The sequence below is a fragment of the Solanum stenotomum genome, chromosome 1 (assembly GCF_019186545.1).
Source record: "Solanum stenotomum isolate F172 chromosome 1, ASM1918654v1, whole genome shotgun sequence".
In the NCBI taxonomy this organism is placed as follows: Eukaryota; Viridiplantae; Streptophyta; class Magnoliopsida; order Solanales; family Solanaceae; genus Solanum; species Solanum stenotomum.
In genome coordinates this window covers 65,122,362-65,150,242 of record NC_064282.1, presented here as the reverse complement: position 1 = coordinate 65,150,242, position 27,881 = coordinate 65,122,362, and positions in this window count along the sequence as shown.

Sequence of the window (27,881 nt, the reverse complement as noted above, 5' to 3'; positions counted from 1 at the left end):
TGATATTGCGATGGTTCTAGTACCTGATTTTTCAAGATTCTAAGTATGGAGCTACGGAGGGGATCGATGGACCGTAGATCGATCTACGGTCCGTACTGCAAGATCGTCGTTTGCTTCAGAGAAGCTGATTTTTGGAAGCTAAAATATTTTCTAAGTCCTGGCTAACGGAAGGGACTTACAAACCGTAGATCCATTGACGGTCCGTAAGTTAGTCTCGTGGAATGAAGACACGTGCCTGAACAAACTTTCCTTAATTTGTTTCCCTTTTAATTTAGGATTTGTTTTCTATAAATAGGGCATGTAAACCTCATTTTTGGGGGTTAGACATTATTATTCTAGTTTTACTTTGTGACTTAGGAGATTAATTGGAAAACCTAACAATTATTGATTTCCTAAGTTCGTTTTGAAGATTTTGGCTTTGTAATTCAAGTTGAAGTTCTGGGTTTATTATTCTTCTTACATAAGTTCATAATATCTAATATGAGGTAGAGGTAAGGGTTAGTAAATTATACACACGTAGCCGGACCAAGGTGCGGGGTGAAATTCTCTAAATGTCGGACTAAGGATTTAGAGATACCTAACTTATCACTTTGCATGTAATACACTAGGAAAGGATTGCTATTACTAGGATTACTGCGTTATGAGCTTGTGGGGAACACGTATACCCTAGTTATTTCTCTCATCTTGATAACAACCAAAATTGAGTTTTGATTACTCATTACTTATTAAATTTTTACTATTTGTTTCATACAAAAAAACCCCTATTAATTACCTGTTTTTGGAGATAATTTGACTAATTGAATATAGTTGTTGGTTAAAGTAAAGTCTAAATCATTTTCCTCGTGGGATCGACCCCAACCTACAAGTTGGGTTCTTTACTTGAGAACGATCGCTTATGCTTCTTTAGGGAGGTGTAATTTGAGCGTATCAAATTTTGGCGCCACCGTCGAGCAATTTGGCTTTTAGATTTATTTTAACTACATTATTGAACGTTAGTCAAATATTTCCTAATTTTACTTTTTCTTTTTGTTTTTGTCTTTCTCAGATTCTGACTCTAGTGTATGCCAAGTACACGGAGCCAGTGCGGACCACTTACTCCGTACGATCCAGAGTTGATCAGAACTTTGCGAAGAATGAACAACCAAGGACTTCCAGTTAATCCTATCGGAGTAAATCTTGGTGATGCGGTTGAGTTACAACAGCCAAGAGTAGCTGGTGAGGAAAATCGGGGTCTAGCTGAAAATCAATTGGGAGATGCAGTGCGGGTGCATGGTCCACCAGACCCATGACAACATGACAACTATCGGGGCAATATCAATATAGCAGACTCTGATGGACCTATTGTCCTACCTCATCTACCTCCAGGGCACACATTTGTGGTGACTAGTAGTTTGATGCAGATGCTTACAGCAAGAGGCTTATTCTCAAGATCGCCATCGGAGGATCCACATGCTCACTTAGCCAAGCTAAGGGTCGTTTTCAAAAGTTGTGTAGGTAGACCAGACTTGGATATGGATGTCATTGGATTATGAGTGTTTTCTCTGTCACTGACAGGCGATGCTGCATATGGTTCATTGAGCTTCCTTATAACTCAATATTTACATGGGACCAACTGGCAGAGGTGTTCCAAGTGAAGTACTATCCAGTGTCCAAGAAACTCAATCACAAAGACAGTCAACAATTTTGTAGCATTACCTGCAAATTCTGTGAGCAGCTCTTGGGACAGATTCACTGCATTCGTAAGAGGTGTTCCAAATCACCGTATTGATGATGAGTCGCTGAAAGAATATTTCTATTGAGGACAGGATGATAACAATAAAGCAATACTTGACATTATTGCTAGAGGTTCATATGGTGATTGTACATATGCACAAATTGCTGAAAAATTGGAGAGGATCTCTCGCAACAATAAAGCATGGAGCACCAGGAGGTCAGATATTGGAGAAACACATTTGTCGTTTATAATACAACTATCAACTCTGCAGATGATATTTGTGAGGAGATGGCCTAGATAAGGACAGAGTTGGGGTTGGTATTGAAGCAGGTGAGCGGAGGAGCAGAAAAGGTAAATGTTGTGAACTACTTAACTAGAACTCTACCACCAATTGAGGAGTGTTACTATGAAGAGGATGCTTATGCTGTGAATGATCAGACGGGGGGTTTCCGACCAAATGCCCAAGGATCCAACACGGAAAATTGGCGCCAAGGTCAAGGGAACCAAGGTCGGAACTATGGAAATTACAATCGATAGGGTCACTATGTCCGAGATGGGAACTGTAATCGCAACAACAACTACAACAGGAACAACTATGGCAATAGAAACGATCGGGCTGGACCTTATGTTCCTCCTCAAAATTGGGAATCTGGTACTAGGGAAACTGGAGGCAATATGGCACGTATTGAAGATATGATGCAGAAGATGATGAGAAGGTTTGATGCAATTGATGAGAATGTGAAGGAGATGAGAAGCGACTTGTCTAGTACTGGCTAAAAAGTTGATGCCCATGCAGTGTCAATAAAGCACCTAGAGCAGCAAATGACACAATTGTCTATTACAGTGAACCCACGTCAACCTGGTACTCTTCCTAGCAACACCATTCAGAATCCAAAGAATAACGGTCATTGTATGGCAGTTACTACTCGAGGGGGTAAGCAAACCATAGATCCACCTAGGCCGTCTGTGGTGGAAGTTGAGATTAGAAAAGAAGATGATGTGATAGAGGTTAGAGAAGAGACTGAGAATGCGACAGAGAAAGAAGTGGAGATATCTCAAAAAGTGATCCCCATACCTAGACCTCCACCACCTTTTCCACAGAGGTTAGTGAAGAAGACTGAAGATGGTAAATATCGCAGGTTTATTACTATGTTGAAGCAGTTTTCTATCAATGTTCCTTTGATAGAAGCCTTGGAGCAAATGCTTGGGTATGTGAAGTTTATGAAAGATATAGTGACAAAGAAAAGGTCTAGGAGTTTTGAAGATGATGATAGATTGCAGCATTGTAGCGCTATTGCTACAAGATATCTTGTGCAGAAAAAGGAAGACCCTTGGGCTTTCACGATCCCATGTACTATAGGGTTGTTACACTTTGCTAAGGCATTATGTGATCTTGGTGCTAGCATCAACCTCATGCCCTTTTCTATTTACAAGAAGTTAGGTCTAGGGGACCCAAAGCCCACTGCAATGCGGTTACTAATGGCCGATTGAACTGTAAAAAGGCCCACTGGTGTACTCCATGATGTGCTAGTGAAAGTGGAGTCGTTCATTTTTTCGGCAGATTTTGTGATTCTTGACTATGAAGTTGATTTTGAAGTTCCTATCATCCTTGGAAGACCATTTCTTGCCACAGGGCGTGCGTTGGTTGATATGGAAAAGGGACAGATGAAGTTCAGACTGAACAATGAAGAAGCAACTTTCAATATTTGTAGATCTATGAAGCAGAGTGGTGAGCTCCAAACAGTATCTGCTATGACTTATAGAGTGGACAGAAGTGCAAATTGAAGAGCGACTAGGGGTTGAGGCACTAGCAGCAGTTATGATGAATTTCGATAGTGATAGCATTGAAGAGTATGATGAGTTGGTAGCCGCACTCGATAGGTGTGAATATCGGCCCAAACCAAAGAAGTATGAATTAGACATGAAGAATCGTGAGTCCCCACCCGCAAGACCATCCATTGTGGAGGCACCAAAATTGGAGCTTAAGGCTCTACCACCGCATTTGAGGTATGTATACTTGGGCAAATAGACTACTTTGCTGGTCATCATTGCGGCAGATTTGAGTGCGAGACAAGTAGAATGCTTGGTGACTGTGTTAAAAAGGTTCAAACGAGCTATTGGGTAGACTATTGCGAATATTATTGGGATTCCTCCCAGTATTTGCTCTCATAAAATCCAACTTATGCCAGATCATAAGCCTAGTATCGAGCACCAGAGAAGATTAAATCCACCCATGCAAGAGGTAGTTAAAAAGGAGTTCATCAAGTGGCTGGATGCGGGAGTTATTTATCCCATTGCAGATAGTAGTTGGGTATGTCCTGTGCAGTGTGTGCCTAAAAAAGGAGGTATGAATGTGATTCCAAATGAAACAAATGATCTTGTTCCAATGAGGCCCATTACTGAATAGTTTGTATGGTTTACCGGAAGTTGAATGCGTGGACAGAAAAGAACCATTTTCCTATGCCATTCATAGACCAGATATTGGATAGACTTGCAGGAAACGATTGGTATTACTTGCTTGATGGGTATTCGAGGTACAACCAGATTTCTATAGCTCCAGAAGACCAAGAGAAGACCACCTTCACTTGCCCATATGGGACTTTTGCTCTCAAACGGATGTCATTTGGGTTGTGCAATGCTCCAGCAACCTTCCAGCGCTGTATGATGTCGATATTTTTTGATATGGTGGAGGACACTATTGAAGTGTTCATGGATGATTTTTTAGCTGTAGGCGACTCTTTTGATCGTTGTCTAGATCATTTGGCCGAGGTGCTTAAAAGGTGCGAAGACTGCAACTTGGTGCTGAATTGGGAGAAGTGTCATTTCATGGTTAAAGAAGGTATAGTGTTGGGTCATCGAATTTCTGAGAAAGGTATTAAGGTTGATAGAGCTAAAGTTGAGGTAATAGAAAAGCTTCCACCACCCATTTCTGTAAAAGGTGTTAGAAGTTTTCTTAGGCATGCAGGTTTTTATAGGAGATTCATCAAAGATTTCTCAAAATTTGCGCATCCATTGTGTAAACTGCTCAAGAAGGAGTGTAAATTCTATTTTGATTATGCTTGTCTTAGAGCATTTGGAGAGTTGAAGGAGAAGTTGGTTACTGCACCGATCATTATTTCATCGGATTGGGAACAATCGTTTGAGATAATGTGCGATGCGAGTGGAGTGGCGCTGGGTGTAGTATTGGGACAACAGCGAGAGAAAATTCTTCACCCTATTTACTATGCTAGCAAAGCTCTAAATATGGCCCAGAAGAATTATACTGTGATCGAACAAGAACTTCTTGCGGTGGTTTTTGCATTTGAGAAATTTCGATCCTACTTGCTTGGTACTAAGGTCATAGTGCATACTGACCATTCTGCATTGAGGTATTTGATGGCGAAAAAAGATGCAAAACCAAGATTGATTAGATGGGTATTATTGCTGCAAGAGTTTGATTTTGTGGTAAAAAATAGAAAGGGGACCGAAAATCAAGTTGCCGATCACTTGTCCCGATTAGAGGAAGAGGCAATGCGAAAGCTTGGAGATAGGGCTGAAATTAATGATGCTTTTACAGATGAAGAGGTATTGGCTGCTTCTCATGATTTGATTCCTTGGTTCGCAGACTTTGCTAATTATTTGGCAAGCGATATTGTGCCCCCTGATTTGTCTTTTCATCAAAGGAAAAAGTTTATGCATAATGTGAAGAAATTATTTTGGGATGAACCTTATTTGTATCGTAGTTGTGCTGATGAGATTATTCGTCGCTGTGTGCCCGAGGGTGAGATGTTGAGTGTACTTGAAGCATGTCATTCATCACCCGTTGGTGGGCATCATAGTGGTATTCGGACTGCCCATAAAATTTTGCAGTGTGGATACTATTGGTCTACCATCCACCAAGATGCTCATGATTTAGCCAAGTCTTGTGATCGTTGCCAAAGAGAAGGAGGGATTTCAAAGAGGAAGAGCTCCCTATGAATCCTATATTGGTGATAGAGTTTTTTTATGTATGGGGCATTGATTTTATTGGTCCATTTGTGAGTTCATATGGGATGAAGTATATTCTTGTTGCGGTTGATTATGTATCAAAGTGGGTGGAAGCAGTTGCGCTCTCCAACAATGAAGGTAAAAGTGTCACCGCATTCTTGAAAAAGAATATCTTCTCCAGATTTGGTACACCGAGGGCTATTATTAGCGATGGAGGTTCTCACTTTTGTAATAAGTTGTTCAAGGCACTACTTGAGAAATATGGTGCCCGTCACAATGTAGCCACTCCTTACCATCCACAGACTAGCGGTCAAATTGAAGTATCCAAGAGAGAGATCAAGCAGATATTGGCGAAGACTGTGAATGCTAATAGAACGGATTGGTCAAGGAAGCTTGATGATGCTTTATGGGCATATCGCACTGCATACAAGACCCCATAGGTATGTCTCTTACCAACTTGTATATGGGAAGTCTTGTCATTTACCAGTAGAGCTAGAGCATAAGGCGATGTGGGCAATGAATAAGTTTAATTTGGAGTGGGGCGCCGCATCTAATCAAAGGATGAATGACTTGAATATGCTTGATGAGTTTCGCCTAAAAGCTTATGAAAGTTCAGTCTTGTACAAAGAGAAGATGAAGAGGTATCATGCTCAAAGAATTGAAAAACGAGAATTTGTGGTTGGTGATCTTGTGCTTCTACTCAACTATAGGTTACGCCTGTTTCCAGGCAAACTCAAGTCCAGATGGACCGGGCCATTTTTGCTCACAAAAGTGCTCCCTCATGGAGCGGTTGAGCTTGAAAATAGGGATGGAACAAAGTTCATGGTAAACGGGCAAAGGATCAAGATCTATCTGGGAAATGCTGAAACTGTGCAAGAAGTGATTAAGGCCTACAATCTTGATGAAGTCTGAGTAATCAAGACACTTGCGTCATGCCGCGACGTTAAATCAAGCGTTGCTTGGGAGGTAACCCAAGATGTACAATCTAGCCAACGACAGGGTTCTGTTTTTCATTTAGTAATTTTTTCTTTGTTTAATTGCTTCTTTGTATCAATTTAGGTAGGTTTCTTAGTGTGTTAGTTCTTAGTGTTGGCTAGAATTAGTATAGGGTCCGTGTCTAAAAAGTGTCCAGAAAATGTAAAAAGAATAGCCTAATGTTTGCTACATATGCAGGTACACCATCAAAATTCTTCAGAAAATAGTCTGGTGCAGAGATCTACGGACCCCATCGACGGGCTGTCGATTCATCAACGGACCGTAAATGGTGTCCGTAGATCCCAGATAAACCTCTAAATTTTTATAAGTGTAAGAGTGATCTACGGTCATGATTTACGGACCGTAGATCGACTCACGGACCGTAGACGGGGTCTCATGAGTCCAAACCCTAAGGCTGTCTGACCCGACCCGAACCCCCTATTTAAAAACCCCCATGTTTTTAAACCATTCCACTTCCCTCCATTACTCCCAAAACCGTTTCCACCATCCCATAACCTCCCTAAATCACTCCATAACTCCCCCATAATATCATGCCTTCCATAATTCCCAAATTCCCTTCCATTTCAAAAACAACGCATTCCATATTCCACAAGAAGGATCCGGTGTTTGGTTAGTAACGAAGAGGTGATTCCTTGGTCTTGCTAAGCTTAGTGTCGTCACGCAATCAACCCCACTCCTCGTTGCTTGTAAGGTAATAGACTTTCCCCTCACTTCGAATTTCGATTCATAGATTGAATATAGAAAGTCGGGAGTTGGGTCTTGACCTTGGGTAATTGTTAGATGAAATTGCATGATAAACTTGAAAATTACAATGCCCTTGGAACGATAGATAATGATTGTGTAGCCTTATTATATGTGATTGTAAGACTATATGTCAGTTTCGACTTAGGGTTCCAAAACTTGTCTAAATTGTTTGGTAAAATGATCAGTCGGAATCTTAGGAATGAAGAACTAGCATAATTGAATGTTGAAATGCATGATGAAACTTCATTAATGTTGAAAAATAAGACCAAATATGTATGACCAGAAGTAAAGAATGGTTGAACCCTAGAACAGATGGCATCCACGATACCCCGTCTACGGAACGTAGATCCATCTATGGACCATAGATGAGGTTCGTTACTGGATGCCCACAAAAAAATAAAAAAATTTACCAAGTGCGAAACCACGGATGTGGACTACGGTCCGTAGATCAATCTACGGACCGTTCTGCACATTCGTGGTTTTCATCTACGACCTATATTGTGGTTCCCTGATCCACATAAGAGATCCACGAACTGTAGATCAGTCTACGGACCGTAGGTCTCCTCCGTGGATGACCATTGTAGCCTCTGTCTGAAATTCTCTAGGGACTTTGTCACTGTTCGGTTATAGTTCTAAAAGTTTTTATTGTTTATTTATGGTTAGTCTTGGGCACTAATATCGCTTCCACGGTACGATGGCACCCAAGAAGCTAGTCACCTACTCAAAATAGGGCAAGTCAAAATCTGTTGCCCCTAGTTTCAGGTTAATCAATGAGGACACGGACACAGACACAGATCCAACATATGTTCCTCTCAACAACAGACTTCTCCCACTGCACCTCGAGTCACCAGAGGCACCCCCCGGAAGGTGCTTCCCGACGTAGTCACTGTCTCCCAGTCTGAAGAGGAGCACACACTGATCGGATGACCAACTAGGGCTGCTTCCAGTTCAGAGGGGTCTATGTCCGGATCTGAGTCTGCCCATGCTTCAGCCTCCGAGTTTGCCCATTCTTCAGGATCCGAGTCTGCCCATGTTGCGGGGTCCAGTGCTAAATCAGCCACAGGGTCCGGTGAGAATGATCAAGCAGCCTCGTCTGATGAGGCAACTAGCTCGGAGTCCATACCTGCACCACGAAATGATGATCCCACTCTAGTAGCCGGCGAGCTAAATATGTGGTGTGTAGAAGGCCAATGGCAAATTTATCGGGATGCCAAGATGGTAAATGACAAACAGAAGATGGCTCGACTAATTACAGAGGACCGTAGAGTCCTCACGGGGAGCTTGCATGCGGTTCCGGACATTCATCAGCTTTTCAACCTTCATAAGTGTGGCTGGATGGCTCAAGACCCAGGGACGTATAGCAAGGAGATTGTGCGGGAATTCTATGCCTCATATGCTGCCACTCTCAAAGGTTCAATTTCCAAGCGGTCAAAGCCCCTGACTCAAGATCCTCTCACTTCCACTTTAGTTCGAGGTTGTCCGGTGGACATATCACCTGCCACGATCAAACGTTTTCTCTATGGTCCTACCATGGGTCACTCTTGGTCTCTCAACACAGCAGAGTTTGATTACATATGGGACATCGTGCGGAGTGGTGCTTTCCAGAGGAACGCTGAGCAGCGAGAAACTGTTCTACTATGGTTGGCCAGGTACATTGCTGCAGATGGCAAGCGTGCGGAATGGGTCGCTGCTCCACGATTAGGCATTCGAAAGGCCACATTAAATTTTGTGGCCAAGTTTTTCTGGCTGCTGGTGCGTAGCAGAGTGTCGCCTACAAAAGCTGACAACCAAGTCACATGGGACAGAGCGGTAATGGTGGCGACATTGGTAGAAGGAGTGGAGATTGACTTTGCCAGCATGCTGCTGGCAGAGATTCACGAGAGGGCATTCAGGACCTCCACTACTTACCCCTTCCTATGTCTAATTTTTTCATTTGTGCAGGGACTCAGGAGTGCCGATCTGGCATTGTGACAAGTTAGTCCACCCTACAGGGGCATTGGACATCGGCCTCATTCGAGATAAGGCAAATGTGGCAGCATCTCGTAGAGAGCCTCAGGTTGAGGTACCTCCCTTGGGTGCCGATCTTGCAGACACAGTGGGGCAGGCACAGGGCGGTGACCTAAGCATCCCAGATCATACCGATACTGTCCCGGGCTCCTCATCTCAGGCAGCTAGTATGGCTCCTAGCTCTTCCCAGTCCATACCATAGTTAGGAGCTACTGTTGTCCCATTGGCCAGAGTACAGAAGTTAGAAGCTCAGATGGCCACCCTGCTGCATCACATCCAGTCGTGGATGCAAAAGTCGATAGCCGAGTCAGAGGCTAGAATGGAGCGTAGGATGGAGAGGATGATGGACCGGAAGGTCCAGGCAGTTAATAAGCGTCTTGATGTCGTTGAATTGCGAGTCCTCGAACGGTCAACCCCGGCCATAAATCTATCTGCTTTGCAGGCTGACTTAGCCAGCCTCCGGACTGACATTGATGTCATTCCTGCCACACCTTCAGTTGAGCCTCAGGTTGCACCTACTGCACTGGCTGATGATACAGTGTTGGATGCTCTATTCAGTGAGACCGACGAGGAAGGGCTTGCGCCTACACATGCTAAAGGCAAGCGGCACCGTTCTCATCACACTGAGGAGGAGAAAGCTCACAAGAGACAGTGTAGGCAAGAGAAGGAGGCAAGGAGGGCTTCAATTTTAGACGAAGAGTTGCGCCAGCAAAGGGTGCGTGAGAGAGTTGCATGGGCATAGAGATCTGCCCCAGTTGTAGAGATCCAGCCTGTCTTTGGGGATGTTGTGAGCACCACTGATGGTGCGGTGAGATTGATAGAGAGCACTACTATGGGTGCTATGATTGCTGATATGGGCACTACTGAGGGTGCCCCCACTATTGTTCCAGCGGGCTCCGGGAAACCAGACCCCCTGCTTGTTGATGATTCGCCGGTGCTTTGCGCCACAGGTTTGCTTCACTCATTCCAATCACTGTTACTGTTTTTGTATGCATTGGGGACAAGTGCATCTATTTTTTGTTGAGGTGGGGTAAATGGATTGTGAGTGATAGGGTGAAGTCTGAATAACCCAACTCATGAATCCTATCTTGGGGTTTTCTTGCCTGTGTTCTTTTCCCCCAAGAGACTGTTTNGGTTGTTCGGTGGACATATCACCTGCCACAATCAGACGTTTTCTCTATGGTCCTACCATGGGTCACTCTTGGTCTCTCAACACAGCAGAGTTTGATTACAGATGGGACATCGTGCGGAGTGGTGCTTTCCAGAGGAACGCTGAGCAGCGAGAAACTGTTCTACTATGGTTGGCCAGGTACATTGCTGCAGATATGGCAAGCGTGCGAAATGGGTCGCTGTTCCACGATTGGGCATTCGAAAGGCCACATTAAATTTTGTGGCCAAGTTCTTCTGGCTGCTGCTGCGTAGCAGAGTGTCGCCTACAAAAGCTGACAACCAAGTCACGTGGGACAGAGCGGTAATGGTGGCGACATTGGTAGAAGGAGTAGAGATTGACTTTGCCAGCATGCTGCTGGCATAGATTCACGAGAGGGCATTCAGGACCTCCACTACTTACCCCTTCCCATGTCTAATATTTTCATTTGTGCAGGGACTCAAGAGTGCCGATTTGGCATTGTGACAAGTTAGTCCACCCTACAGGGGCATTGGACATCGGCCTCATTCGAGATAAGGCAAATGTGGCAACACCTCGCAGAGAGCCTCAGGTTGAGGTACCTCCCTTGGGTGCCGATCTTGCAGACACAGTGGGGCAGGCACAGGGCGGTGACCTCAGCATCCCAGATCATACCGATACTGTCCCGGGCTCCTCATCTCAGGCAGCTAGTATGGCTCCTAGCTCTTCCCAGTCCATACCATAGTTAGGAGTTAATGTTGTCCCATTGGCCAGAGTACAGAAGTTAGAAGCTCAGATGGCCACCCTGCTGCATCACATCCAGTCGTGGATGCAAAAGTCGATAGCCGAGTCAGAGGCTAGAATGGAGCGTAGGATGGAAGGGATGATGGATCGGAAGGTCCAGGCTGTTAATAAGCATCTTGATGTCGTTGAATTGCGAGTCCTCGAACGGTCAACCCCGGCCATAGATCTATCTGCTTTGCAGGCTAACTTAGCCAGCCTCCGGACTGACATTGATGTCATTCTTGCCGCACCTTCAGTTGAGCCTCAGGTTGCACCTACTGCACTGGCTGATGATACAGTGTTGGATGCTCTATTCAGTGAGACCGACGAGGAAGGGCTTGCGCCTACACATGCTAAAGGCAAGCGGCACCGTTCTCATCGCACTGAGGAGGAGAAAGCTCACAAGAGACAGCGTACGCAAGAGAAGAAGGCAAGGAGGGCTTCAATTTTAGACGAAGAGTTGCGCCAGCAAAGGGTGCGTGAGAGAGTTGCATGGGCATCGAGATCTGCCCCAGTTGTAGAGATCCAGCCTGTCTTTGGGGACGTTGTGAGCACCACTGATGGTGCGGTGAGATTGATAGAGAGCACTACTGAGGGTGCTATGATTGCTGATATGGGCACTACTGAGGGTGCCCCCACTATTGTTCCAGCGGGCTCCGGGAAACCAGAGCCCCCTGTTTGTTGATGATTCGCCGGTGCCTTGCGCCACAGGTTTGCTTCACTCATTCCAACCACTGTTACTGTTTTTGTATGCATTGGGGACAAGTGCATCTATGTTTTGTTGAGGTGGGGTAAATGGATTGTGAGTGATAGGGTGAAGTCTGAATAACCCAACTCATGAATCCTATCTTGGGGTTTTCTTGCCTGTGTTCTTTTCCCCCAAGAGACTGTTTAATTTTTATTGAACCAGCATGTCTTAGGATTGTATGTGTAGAAGCATGATAAAGAAAGAAGCATGATGGTTTATGAAAAATGATACCCGTCAGATTTTGGGATGTATGCTAGAAGTTGTAGGCTACAATTAGTTGAATGTGTTGGCTCTGAGTATGACATAATAACGAATCAACTCAATGGCATGACTTGAGCTGAAACTTGAATTGGGTAATCTGATAATGAAGCTATGTGCCAATAGTGGGTGAGAATCGTTGAGTGTTCAAATAGTTTTTGTGCAAACTAGAACTTGCCCGGTTAGTCCTGCTAAGACAATTCAATCTAGAGGTTAGGAAGTGATCATAGGCCATTGTTCTGAAAAGTCCACAAATTGCCTAAAAGAAGGATCCAACCAAATGAAATAACTACTTCCTTTTGATCCAACTTTGAGCCTAAAAGTAAACCATTTCTTTCCAAACCCCAAACTCACCTTCCCATAATCTACTATGTTGGCCCCGGTCCCTCCTTGGACATGTGCACTTCGACTTAGGCCAAAAGCCTAAGTTGAGGGTGGCTAATGTAAAAAGTAACTTCAATCTTGGCCCTGACCCGACATTGGGTATTATGCACCTCAACTAACGGAAAATCCACAAGTTGAGGGTGGCTATGAAAGAGGAAACTGAAAGAAAAATGGGTATGAAAAGAGTGATGTGAAAAAAAAAATGAGAAAATGTGAGGAAAGGATGTGACTTGTTGAAAGCTAAAAGAAAAATAAAATAAAAGTAAAAAGAGCTACAAAGTCTAAAGTCACATCCGTGGTTGAAGAAAATTAAGGGAAAGAAGGTAAAGCGATAGTATGACAGAAATAGGGCAAAAAGAGGTTAAAAGTCTAGTGTAATGTCAAGGAGGGCAGAAAGTCACTAAGCAGTACCCAAATGTACCACACCTGACCCTGAGCCTACGTTGCAAGCCAATAAAGTCCTATAGTGATCCTAGAGTCTAGTTTGGAGAGTCTAAGCAGTGAAAATAAGGGCAAGCTTATGGCATTAAGCACTAACTGTATTTGAAATTACTTATGAGCGTGAGAATTGAATAAATCCTTGTACCATGAATGACATTCATTTCTTGTGAAAAGGGAAGTTCGTTTGAAGTAAGGGCACTAGTTACATTGTCGGAAAGTTGGTACCTTGGTGACAGTGAGAAGCTGTATGTTGTGTGTCAGTTGGTCGATCTGTGTCATGGTTTGATCTGCATAGATTAGCTTGTCAAGTCTAAGAGAACGAAGTTGCACCTGAAAAGTGAAGGGGGTAGAGAGCCATGTGATTGCTTGGGCCTGAAATGCTTGCTTCTATACAAGTGTCATTTAGAGTCGTAGTGCGTCGCTTGAGGACAAACAACGAATTTAAGTTGAGTGTGTTGATATACCGTGAGTTTACGGTATTTCTAATACATTTCACTTACAAGTTGTGTGTGTCTAGAGCCTTTTTGTATTGGTTTTTATGTGTTTTTATTGCATTTTGTAGGAAAGATGTTCAGGCGCGCAAGTATAGAGACAACTGCAAGAAATGCAGAAAAAGGGCATTCACGGAGGTTATCTGTGGACCGTAGGTCCATTGACGGTCCGTAGGTGATGACCGTAGATCAGCAGGCAAGGTATGGAAGACAAATCAAGGAAATCTCACTAAGTGTGGAACCACGGTGGCCATTGATGGTCCGTGGATTGATCTATGGACCGTACTGATTGATCCGTAGATTAATATTGTGAGGGTTCCAGTACCTGATTTTTGAAGATTCTAAGTGTGGAGCTACGGAGGGGATTGACGGACCGTAGATCGATCTACGGTCCGTACTGCAAGACCGTCGTTTGCATCAGAGAAGCTGATTTTTGGAAGCTGAAATATTTTCTAAGTCCTGGCTGACGGAAGGGACTTACGGACCGTATATCCATTGACGGTCCGTAAGTCAGTCTCGTGGAATGAAGACACGTGCCTAAACAAACTTTCGTTAATTTGTTTCCCTTTTAATTTAGGATTTGTTTTCTATAAATAGGGCACGTAAACCTCGTTTTTGGGGGTTAGACATTATTATTCTAGTTTTACTTTGTGACTTGGGAGATTAATTGGAAAACCTAACAATTATTGATTTCCTAAGTTCGTTTTGAAGATTTTGGCTTTGCAATTCAAGTTGAAGTTCTGGGTTTATTATTCTTCTTACATAAGTTCATAATTCTTTCATCTAAAACAATTAATTGTGTTTATATAATTATGGGTAACTAAACTCCACAACTAGGGTTGTGGGAACCATGAACGATTAACAAAGTATGAATAGCAAATAACCAATTCTTGAATAGTGTTGTTGCATGCATTGATAATTCTTTCGTTTAGAAGTCTTTTTAACGAGTGCACGCGTTAGAACTCGCCTTGTTTCTACTTGTCGGACCAAGGAGGTAATCAACAAGAAAAGAATTATCAACATAGATTTAGTGTGATACTATCTAATAGGCTAGTGTCGATTGGTGCGAAGTAATAACTAAGCCAAACATCGATTATGATGTCTAACATGAGGTAGAGGTAAGGGTTAGTAAATTATACACACGTAGCCGGACCAAGGTGCGGGGTGAAATTCTCTAGATGCCGGACCAAGGATTTAGAGATATTAACTTATCACTTTGCATGTAATACACTAGGAAAGGATTGCTATTACTAGGATTACTGTGTTATGAGCTTGTGGGGAACACGTATACCCTAGTTATTTCTCTCATCTTGATAACAACCAAAATTGAGTTTTGATTACTGATTACTTATTAAATTCTTACTATTTGTTTCACACAAAAAACCCCCCTTTTAATTACCTATTTCCGGAGATAATTTGACTAATTGAATATAATTGTTGGTTAAAGTAAAGTCTAAACCATTTTTCCTCGTGGGATCGACCCCAACCTACAAGTTGGGTTCTTTACTTGATAACGATCGCTTATGCTTCTTTAAGGAGGTGTAATTTGAGTGTATCAAGTATTCGTATCATGACCCTCTTTGGTATACACTCAATCTAGGAAATCGTCGAAGAGATTCTAACCTCGATTGTCACAACATAATTTCATCATTTACTAAGCAACCCATACATGTTATGCCAACAGTACTAAATGCATTTTCCAAAGTACTAGTGTTCATTATCTAGTCGTCCCTTACCAAAACTTCTTGAATGTCGTCACCTATAAGCTTGAATCTGCAAATCTGACCTTAATCCCCTCACAAAGCGACGAATTTTCTCTATATTCAGGAACTCATCTCTCTTCGTATCCCTCAAAGTTCAAGGTATATACTTCTTCATAAAGAATGCTATAAAATATTTCCCAAGTCATGAGTAGTGCATTTACTAGTTGACACTCAACATGAGACCACCACTACATTTTGGCGTCTCCTTGAACTGATATATCATAAACTCAACAACAAATCACTCTACCTTATGAAGCATTCCATGACAATCAATAAGAAAATCATAAGAATCTTCAGATCCAAACAAATCAACCTTATCCATCTTATGAAGCAGTTCATGACAATCAATAAGAAAATCATAAGAATCTTCAGATCCAGTACCATGAAGAATGAAGGTTTCAACCTTAAGAACATAATTAAAACCTCATGTTTGTCTTTAGTCATTACATGCCCACAGCGAGTTAGGGAAACAAACCTATTTCCAAAGACACATTTTCTATTGTTGGTTTTATTGTTTTCCACTTTTACAACTCAATTACTAACCAGATGCGAAATAGAGGGAAAGATACCAATTTGTATCACTCAGATACCAATTGGAATCAAGTCATAGCACGAAAGGAGAACAAAGAAATGAGTTTTTCCTAAAGTCGCATAGCCTCTCGAAGAAAAGTACAGACGTCTCTGTAGCATTCCTCAAGACTCTACTAGACTCATTTGGGTATAATGAGATCAACGAACCTAGGGCTCTGATACCAACTTTGTCATGACCCAGACCGTCGTGAGTGGCACCCATACTAACCCTTCGGTGGAAGAACCAAAACTACAACCCAACTAATCAACTTAATCAAAGTACTACGCATTTAAAGCTACGGAAGAACGTTTAAATAACTATATATTTAATATGGAGTCCCCATAAACTCTGGAAGTTCAACTAACATCTAACAACTAATGTAGAAATAACCCCTAGAACCTAAAATTCATTGTACCAAAACTCTGATTAACTAACAAGTATAAGAAAATGGGTGCAACCCATCTAACAAGAGAATAACTAAAGTACTAGTCTAAGTCCGAATAAGATGGACTGAGCAAAAAGAGAACTCATGGCAGCCTGGAAGAACTGGCTCATCCTTGAATTCGATTGATCACGGATCTCCTAGATGAGGTATGTCAGTAGTTGACTGAAGATGCCCTGTACTCAATAAAGAAAGAGCAAGTGCAGTATCAGAACACAACCACAATGTACTGGTAGGATCACGCGGCTATTCCAATAAGTGAAACAAATATGAGAAGCCACAACATTGTAAAACATGCATATACCAAACATATACAAAATCAATCATCATTTCAGGATCAATGTACAATTTCACATTCTCAATAATACACATATATGACAAGTTAGTGGTCCTCTCATGGAACCAATAACCAAACTGTTAGTATTCTGAATCGTGACACCCGTTCCAAGTTAGTGTGTCAGATAGTGACACCCATTCCAATATGTATGTCAGTACGTGACATCCGATCCAGTTAGTGTGATGGAACATGACACCCGTTCCATTCAACAAGCCACAATCACAATCACAATGTACATTCTCATAATCATACAATCAAGTGTTGATTTATGGCATACAATCTTTCATTCATAATCATTTACGATTAGTGTGATCAATAGTGCAACATTTGCATACATACATGTAATATAATGAAGCAATTACTAACATACATCACACAAACATGAAATCACAACCGTCACCTACCTCGAACAAAGCTTGAATCCCCTAAGAAACTTGATTCTTCCCTTTTCGGATTCTTTCCGCTTGTTCTTGGTCTACAAACAATCAATATAATGCGAGGATCAATAAACAAGACCTAATTACCCAGATTATAATCAATAATATCAATCCTAAGTTAAACCCTTGATCCCCATACCCAGTTTAGGGCTTCTTCCACCGTAATTTCCAGATCAAAACCTTCCCCCAACAATAATTACTCAAGAAACTAAGTTCTACGGATTGAAATACAGATTAGGAGAGTAAAACCCTTGCCTTTAGTGCTACAAGAGGTGGAAAACTGTCAAGAATTTGCCTTGGGTCGTTCCTTAACTCTCAATAACGAAAATTACAGATAATAACATTTTGGGGTTTATTTTCGACTTAAGTCGCGTCTGTCCTACTATGGCGGCCCACATCCCGCCACAACGACCCCGCCCTGGCGGGAATAATCCCTCCCTAGCGGCTTGCACGGAAACAAAGAGTTGAATTAAAAATTTCAAACCCCCATTCACAACACACATTCAACCCATGACACTCATAAAATACTCATTCACTCTAAGATTAGTTTCGGGAGTTGTACTCGCCTGAATTTGATTCCGTAAAGTTGTACGGGTTCCTTAACGTCTTAGCTATCAACTCATGTAATCAAATTCATAATTCGGCTTCTCATTCATTACCAGATTTCTCTAGACCTCACTAACTCAGATTTTGTCTAAATTTGGACTAGGTTAGGAAATTTCAAGTTACTACCAAAAAAATTTTTGGCTCCAATTCTTTCCTCATTGGTTTTTCCCTAACGACGGAATCAGGTCGTTACAAAATGAAAGTGGACAAATAAATCAAAACGAAAGGGTACATAAATGAGAGCTACACCCTTGACTACAAACACACATATCATCCATAAATTATGTACTTGTACCCTCTTATTCTATATACAAACTTTAAATACTACATTTGTTTCATCATATAGTACTATAAGAGGGAACAAAAAAAATTGAAAGTTGAAATACCAAAATATCCCTATAAAATTGAGTTACTACAATAATGTCAATAAAAAAAGTTACTCTAAATTAAAATGTTATAAAATATTTATTTAATTATATTTAGATAGTAATTATATAATATTAATGTATATAACACTAGAAAACCCAAAAGTTATAGTAAATAATATTCATACAATTAATGAATCAATTAATAGTAAGAGATTATATACATTTAATCATATGTCAATATGAATACCTTGAATGTCTAGGCTTCTCCTTATAGCTCGTGAAACGTGTATTTTAAATTTTCATATACTTAATAATGTGTATTTACTATTTCCTGAACTTTGTATCACTTCTTTAGTACTTAATTATGTTTATTTAATGTCAATCTTAAATTGGTTCATCTTCTGATCTTTATTGCAATATTAACTTTTGAAATGTCAATGTACATTAATCAATCAAGGATTTATTTTCCTAATAAAATATACCCAACCTTTTCATTCATTTTCTCCATACACGAAGAGTTTAGAAGTTATAATCATGATTTAGCAGAATTGAGGTTTTGATGATTTAGTAGTGAACGAACATAGAGATGTAATCCTGGTTGCCTAATAGATGTTGCTTCTTGGAAAGGTATTTGGTGTATGAAATGAATTTTTTGTTATTTCTTGTTGCATCTTTTAACCAAAATAAAATTACATACTTTTGAATAAACCTAAAGATTATGTATCACATTCTACAAATAATGGAGTTACTGGACATATATACATGGAAATAGCATGGTTGCCTCGAATGTGGTTCATCATTATTTATATACTTGTGCCTTTTTTTGGTTGGTATATAGCAAGTTAGTCCTATTTAGGTGTTTTAATCATATTTTTAATATTATAAGTATCAACGCTAATTCTATGTCAGCAACTTCGATAATGTCAGATGTTATATTCTTAATTAGTTTTACATAGTTCAGCATTTCCTATTTCATGAACTACCCCTCCATTCTTTTGTAGCTATCACTATTTTTTTTTAATAGTCAAACGATATAAACTTTAACTAACATTTTTAGATGTATTTTTCCATCATATTGATATGAAAAAAATTGCAATTTATAGTACTTTTCGTATAATTTTTGAATATCTAAATTCTTATTTCAAAATATCAAATTAGTGTAATCTAAATTAACTTTATAAATTAGTCAAATTGACTCTCATAAAGTGCAATATGACAACTAAAAAAGGGAATAATGGGAGTAATAACTAAAATTGTGTTAAAATTAGATAATATTGTTGTGTTTGACAAAACACATACTTAGTAGAATAATACATTAAATTAGGCATGTACAAATTTTATAAAATAACAGTCTTTGAAAACGTAGGTTTGAAGATATAAAATTAGGCATGTACAAATTTTATAAAAATAGTAGGGGATAAACGTGCATCACATGTTCCCAAAGACTAGTAATTAAAAAAGAATGGAAAAATGAAAAAGGCATCTTCAATGAAATAATGGAGATAGCATGTGCATAACGGTAGAATATAAAGAAAGAAGGTCCATCCAAATAAAAAGAGGATCAATCATACATCAAGCCATTATTGTTCTACACTCTCCTTCAGCAACTTGTTCAGTAGTAAATAGTCTATAAATATCCTTTACTACTACGTTATTTATAAAAAAAAATGTTCAAGTATTAACTAGGTTTTATAATATAATTTCAAACTATACAAACTTTAGTTCAAAACTAACATATCATTAATGCTAAAATTTTCCTCGTACTTTTATGTTGAAAATCCAAATTCCCCCCCTTCCANCCCCCCCCCCCCCCCCCCACAACTCCCCAACTCCCTACCCACCCCACTCACACACTTATTTACACTACATATTTTCTTTGCTCCTATCTCATATCAAGTCCGACTATTGATTCATGATTTTTCTTTTCTATTTTTTTCCTGTACATGTGTAACTATCCGTATTACGCATATGCTTGTTATATTCTTGTGATACTTGACATAGCCTTATAGTAAAGGTGAGGGACCATGAATCTTATATGATTAGTGTTGGCTTAAACTAGCTTGGAAGGTGATGTGATGCATTGCACGTTTCAGAATGTGTACTGCAAGTTAACTCCAACGGGTGTATTTAAAGAGACAGTAAGGTGGTAATTGAGCTTAAAGTTGAAAGTTAAGTGCTAAGTTAAAGTAAAATGGATTAATATTTAGAAAATGGAATAAAATAAGTAGTTGTTTGCTTGACTTAACTAAGCTAGCAGGTGGCAAGTAGGTGCATCACCTATTTTGACTTATTGACCAATCCAAAGGACCAAGTAGGTGCATCACCTACTTGAGCTATATGGATCTAGTTTAAAAGGCCAAGGTTTATGGATCAGATTTGGGCCTATGCTAATGGACTCACTTGAGGCCCAAACTAAGTTAAATAAAAGGAAAATGAAATTTAAGCCCATCAGCCAAATCTGTCAAGGCCCAATATTTAAGCCCAAGTGAAAGCAAGTAGGTGCATCACCTAGTTTGACCTTTTGAGCTGCTTGATGTACATAAGCAGGTGCATCACCTACTTGACCAATTAGTGGCTGAAAATGAAACTTTCTAGAGGATATTCTTAAAGGTGAAGAAAGCTCAATATAAGATATATTGGCTGTTGTTCTCACTCATTTTAGCACACAATATTGAGGATTAACTCCAGCTCTCTCTCCTTTCTCTTAAGGATTAAAATAGCAGCCTTAAAGTTCTTCTAGGGTTCTTGAAGAAACCCTCATCTCTGGAAGACAAGGTAAGTGAAAACACTTATGGATTTAGCTTAATTCTTCCATGGATGATTAGGAAAACATGTTATTCATGCTCAAGTATAAGTATAAAGGCATAATATTTCCAGAAGCTACTGCTCACTTCCTTGGTTATTAAGATATTTTTCTCTTCTTCTTTGGTTTAAGTGTGAAGGGAAATTGAAGTTCCTGAAGATTCCAAGTTAAAAGGGAAAGTTGCATATATTAAGGTAAGGTAACTGCTCTTTTTTTTTTGTCCTCCTTATGTATGAGTGAGGAATTATGGGTGTGCTGTCATAAAGAACTCAAAGGGGTGGTGAGTTCAATAATTGGTTGTATGATAAAGAATATTTGAGGCTGTTTTATGTGTATTGTTGTAGGTGCGACTTGGGTAATCTTGGAAAAGAATATATAATGTATGTATTGGGCAGGGAAGGAGGGTGTGGTTATACACATTATTTTTTAGGGTTGTATGGGCTCATTATCCGTCAAGTTAGCTACTATCTTATGAGGCTCAAGGTGTGATAGCTACTAATTTTAGTTTATCATGACTTATATTGTACATTAAAACCTAAAAGGGGAGGCTAAATCGTGATAGTTGTATTGGTCAGGCGATAAGGTATGTATGCCTATTTGATTCAATATTCTTCGGCATGATATCTGATACTTGCAATCAATATCAATAAGGGAATTTCCTAAGTTATATTCCTAGTAAAGGAAACATAGTGGCAGCGTACAATCTCCAAATAGCTGACAATATTTCCCTCTCTCCTTAGTGTGTAGAATTACTTCACTATATGTTCACTATTGGATACTTGTGTANAATATCAATAAGGGAATTTCCTAAGTTCTATTCCTAGTAAAGGAAACATAGTGGCAGCGTACGATCTCTAAATAGCTGACAATATTTCCCTCTTTCCTTAGTGTATAGAATTACTTCACTATATGTTCACTATTGGATACTTGTGTAATTATCCTCCTATGTACTGGTATAGAAATGATATTTGCAAAAGCAAGTTTCGTGAATCCTCCTCTTAGTCAGTTGAAGTCAATCGTGTCATTTAAGCTTACAAGTAATGCATTGATGTTACATAGCTCCTTATGTCATTGTTACTGCCTTGAAGTATTATTTTCATGTCTTCTACTACTGGTCCGTAGTTCCAAATATAAAAAATGATTATGACCACCAAAACAACAATCTCAAAGATTAAAGAATCTAAGTAAAGCAATCTGTATAATTAACGGTGGCAGCTCAGGGGCGAAAGCCTAGCACGGGCCAATCCTAATTGGTATAGAAGAGTGGCAGCTTAGGGACGAAAGCCTAGCATGGGCCGATCCCAATTGTGTAATTATGAGGACCGCATCCCAGGGGTGAAAATGCCTAGCATGGGTCATCCTCTTCTACCACTGATCAGTTGGTCATTCGTATCACATGTCTTATAAAGATCATAACACACAGAAAGGTAAAGACAAGAATGTAACATACATGATCCCACAAGAGTTAGCAAATGTGGTCTTCTGTTCTGATTTATGCACACATATATTAATATTTGGTTTCATTCGAACTCTTATTTTATATATGTTATTGCCTTACGTATTCAGTACATTTTCTCGTACTAACGTCCCTCGTGGGGGACGCAACATTTCATGTTGCAGGCATATGTACTTTAGCTAGTAGACCTCCTCAATAGGAGCACACGACACTCAGCTACTTTTGGTGAGCTCCAGATTGATTCGGAGCTTTACTGAGTCCTTGGTAGATTCATTTTGATATTCTGTTCTGATTTATGCACACATATATTAATATTTGGTTTCATTCGAACTCTTATTTTATATATGTTATTGCCTTACATATTCAGTACATTTTCTCGTACTAACGTCCCTCGTGGGGGACGCAACATTTCATGTTGCAGGCACATGTACTTTAGCTAGTAGACCTCCTCAATAGGAGCACACGACACTCAGCTACTTTTGGTGAGCTCCAGATTGATTCGGAGCTTTACTGAGTCCTTGGTAGATTCATTTTGGTATTATATCGTAGTTAAGAGTAAGGCGGGGTCTGTCCCGACCTACTCTAAGGTTTTCTATCATTTAGAGGCCTTGTAGACTTATGTATATGGTTCAGTTGCGTCTTAACAAGTTGTGGCCTCAACGGCCAAGTCTGGTATATATGTTTTGGATCTACTTATAGTGGTTCATATCGCTGCATCCTATGTGAACTTGTCACAACAGTGTCATAGTTATAAGCATAGTAAGCACAGGTATGTTGGTTCTCTCGGACCTTGAAGGCATCGGGTGCATGTCCGTTTTCATGGGATTTGAGGCGTGACAACATGAAATAGGTTAATTGTTTTTTACCTAAATATTTTACCTATAATAACGTCACTGTAAATTCATTTTCACAATATAAATACACAAGTTCTCTTTTATATGATATTTGTTGCAAAGTGTGATGTTATTTACAAATAACCATTAAGCATCATCTTCTATTTTTTTTAAATTCTATTTATAGGATTTTAAGGTTTGATTAACTTTAAGGAAAAAAAAGAAATAAACTATATCTATTTTATTTTTATTTCATGATTTAAAAGATTTCATTCTTCAATGTAAATAACTAATATGTTTGAGTAGTGTCTGTTTAATTTTCTACACTATTTGATTAGATGTTGTAAATTGTCATTTTAAAGATTGACAACCAAATAAAGGGACCTAGTACCTCCAATGCTCTCATGCAAATCAAATAACACTATTGTAACGTGCACCATTTTTGCATTGTGCAACAGGGAGGTCGGACTGCAGTGTCTTTTTTTCCTTCTTGACCAATGAAAATAATTCAAGGTTTAGCCCTTTCTCTCTTTCTTACATAAGAGGACATGATTAAGCAAAATCTAGATTTTGCAAAATTGAAAATTTGCTCTCATCTCACAACAAGTTATCGCAGCTTTCATACAAAGGGAAGACCTCTACAGTAAGACAGTTCCTTGTTAGTTAGATTTTGTATCTTGTGCTTACATTGTAAACCTACTCTATTTCAAAAATCATGTGTAGGTATCTTTCTTATGTATTGTTCCTTTTAGAGTTTGTACCAATTAGAGGTAGTTGGTTAAAGAACATGAGCAACATATTTATTACATATATGTCTTGAAATAGAGTTGTTACAAGGGGAAATGGGTAAAGAGTTTAATTTCTAGGATTACAAGAGTTTGTAATCAAATCCTTGCTCGTGTTAAGTGAATTTGTTTGGTAAAATCCTATAGAGACAGGTCTTGGTTTTCCTTTCTTGAGCAAGAAGATTCTCACGTAAATATTTACTGTTCTTCACTTACTATTTGTAGTATTTACCTTTTGTTCTTATTGGTCGTTCTAATCAAGGATCTGATCCCTTGACTGATGGTGGACTCATACAAGCTATCATGTTGGTATCAGAACAGTTTCTCCTAAAATGTTAACACCTAGGAAAAGATCCTACAAAATTGGTTTCTCTATCAAACCTCGAAGAAGGTCAGTCTACGACTAAACCATCCAGATTCAATGGACAATATAATGAATGGTGAAAAACAAGAATGCACGACTTCATCATGGCAGAAGATTGTGAGCTATGAGATGTCACCCATGACATTCCTTATGTGCATATGCAGACCGTTATTGAGGGAGAAGCTTCCAAATTTTCTCCTAAGACAAGAAAGGAATATTCTAATGCTAACAAGAAACAAATTGAGAAAAAAATCAAGACTAAAAAGCTTTTAATATGTTATATTGAACCTGATGAAGAAAATTGAATCTCAGCTTGTGATACTGCCAAGAAGATTTGGGAAGCTTTACAAACAAACCATGAAGGGACAAATCAAGTTAAGCAGACAAAAATCGCGCGATATACTTACTACTCAATTCAAGAGATGTACACCAAGCTCACCTCCATCACTAAGGTGCTTCATTGTCTTGGTAAAGTGATGAAGACCAACAAGTTGGTTTGAAAGATTCTCAGCGATGTGACAACCTCTTGGAAAATCAATATCAATAACATTGTTGAAGCTGAAGACCTTCAGATACCATGGATGAGTTGATAGGAAACTTGAAGACTGTAATGACCCGTTAGGTTATTTTGAGAATTTGTCCTCGTAGTTTCATAAAAGTTCCTTTTAATAAATTCAAAATGAGAATTTTGAACTATTATTTAACATTATTTAATTAATTGTGTAATCTTTAGATAATTAATTTAATTGCTAATGATGGTCCAAGTTTGAAATTTATTTAAAATCATATATATATATATTAAAATATATAAAATAAGTTAGTAGGATTTGTCACTTTTAATACATATGAAAAAAAAAGAGTAGGCTATGATGTATATTAAATTTTTAGGATAGAAAGCTCACCTTATTACTATTGAAATTTTTTTCTTTTGTTGCAAAAGTTAGTGGGGGACAATATGATGCAATAATGACAAATTCAGGATTAGTTAATCGCTGGAAAAGAAAAAAAAAGAAGAGAATTGGCATTCTGTTTCATATATTGATATCGAATTTCCAATTGCTTTGCACACCTGATAAGATTAGTGGATCAAATTTTATAATTCTTCAATAGTTTTACATGTAGCAGTTAACCTAAAATCATAATTTGAGTTCAAAGGATGAGATACTTAGAAGTAATAGGGGAAAACATATAAAGTTTATCGATAATTTACTCGTTAACTTCTTTGGAATTCATGAGCTTTTCATAGTTAAGTTGGTTTGACATATTGAGATATGTAATTAAACATTAGGTGTATCGTATTACATGAATATAATTAGATTTATGAAATTGGAAAAATTGGAACTTAACCCTAGGCTTGTAATTTGGAAAATATGAGAGTTGACATGTTAATTGGCACCAAGATTAGGAACTTGATTATAGATTTGGGTGAATTTTTGGGTCTAGGTTAAACATATAGTAATATGAGTGTTGTTAGTTTTGAAATCTTATTGTGATTATTTATTTGAATAGATTGCATTGGTTTGGAAGCCCAACGAAAGGGAAAGATTCAAGTCCCGGAGTGATTGTTCGATTATTTGAGGTAATTGGATTTCTTAATCCTAGTTACTTGTATCGAATCATGTATTTCCTTGTGGTATGTGTTGGGGAGTAATGGGACTTGATGATGCTTGTCCATATTAAATAATTCTAATGATGAAAAGGGGATAAAAAAGATAATGTGATTAATTATTGGTGTGTGATGTGTTGAGAATGGTTTGAAAGACTTATTGATTCATTGTTGATGTTGTATCACAATTGTGTTGTTGTGAATTTTGCATCGTTATGGAAATGATCATCTCCTCATTATTTGTGTGAATGTCATTTGCATTGGTTCTGAGACATGGTTGTGACAAGTGTTATGTGAATTGAGGAAGAATAAGAAAATAAAGAGGATGTACCATTTCGAGGGACGTGTCACACGCCGCGATAAATATTATGATTCAAGGGACGTGTCACACGCTGCGACGGACTTTATCGAGGGTCGTGTCGCACGCTGCGACGGATGCATGGACATATATGTCCCCATGGGTCTTGGACTGAGAGACAAGGGGTGTATCGTTAGTCAGACATGCATCACTATAATTCATTGAATTTCATTGCATTGTGCATCTTTATCATTTGTGAATTTATGAGTACTTTTCTATGGAACTTGTGACTAGTTACTTAATCTTGTGTGTTGTTGATCTGTAATTGTTGAAGTGAGGTGGCTGAAATATGTGCTATGTAAATTGTGAACTATTAGGTTGGACTGATTTTATTCAGGTGTAGTTGTGGAGGTTCAGTTGGGGGGGGGGGGGGGGAAGGATTATCCGTATTATATTCTCTTGGCTCGTGTTTGAAACGACCCCAAAAATGNATTCTCTTAGCTCGTGTTTAGAAGTTACTTGTTAAGTACTGTGTGGTTTGGTACTCACCCCTTGCTTCTACATTTTTGTAGGTTACGTGCCCGAATCTTCGTTATATTTTTTATTCTCTTCTTTTCCGAGGCTTCCTATGGAGATTTGTGAGGTATCTGTTTGTCATCTCAACGGACCTTCTTACTCCTATTTACGATCTTGTTCTACTTTAGTGACAACATCATTTGAGACTTGTGTTTTCTTTAAAATTCATTGTAATAATACATTAGAGGCTTGTGCACGTGACAACCAGGTCTTGGAGATTTAGTTTAGTTGACTTGTTATCCGTATTATTACATGTTATTAAACTTTCAATTATAGCTTATATCTGCACTTTATCGTAATGGTTGAGTTTTAAGCTGACTTGTTTTGGTGGGATAAGACGAGTGCCATCACATCCCTTTTTTGGATTGTGACAAAGACCTATGAGCTCAAGAAACAATAGATTAAGAAAGTAAAGTACCAAAGAAGGAGAAAAATTCGTCTCTCAAAGCTGCAAAAAAATGACTCCAATGAAGATGATGTTGAGATGGCCTACATCACGAGACGTTTTCAAAGGATGGTTAGAAGAAATAAAAGTTTTCCTATGAAAGAAAACTCAAGTAAACATTAAAAAAAAGACTTCTACCACAAGTGTGGAAAACCTAGACACTTTATCAAGAATTGTCCTTTTCACAAACAAGATATTATAAGGATTATGTCAAAAACAATTTTGAGAAAGAAAAAATGAGGAAGCCGATCCCCTACCATTTCAAACTAAGAGAAGTTGTAGACAATGTATTCAGGCCCGGCAAGCCCTTGCAAATCAAATCTTTGCTCGTGTTTAGTGAAGCAGTTTGGTAAAATTCTACAAAGGTAGATAATTTTTTTTCCTTCTTGAAGCAAAAAAGTTTTCCATATAAACATCGTGTGTTACATGTTTTTTTGTAGGGGTGGACATGATATGGTACGGTATTTCAAAGTTTTGATACCGTAATTTTGGTATTTGATTTTTAAAACATTATACCATTATCATACCAATTT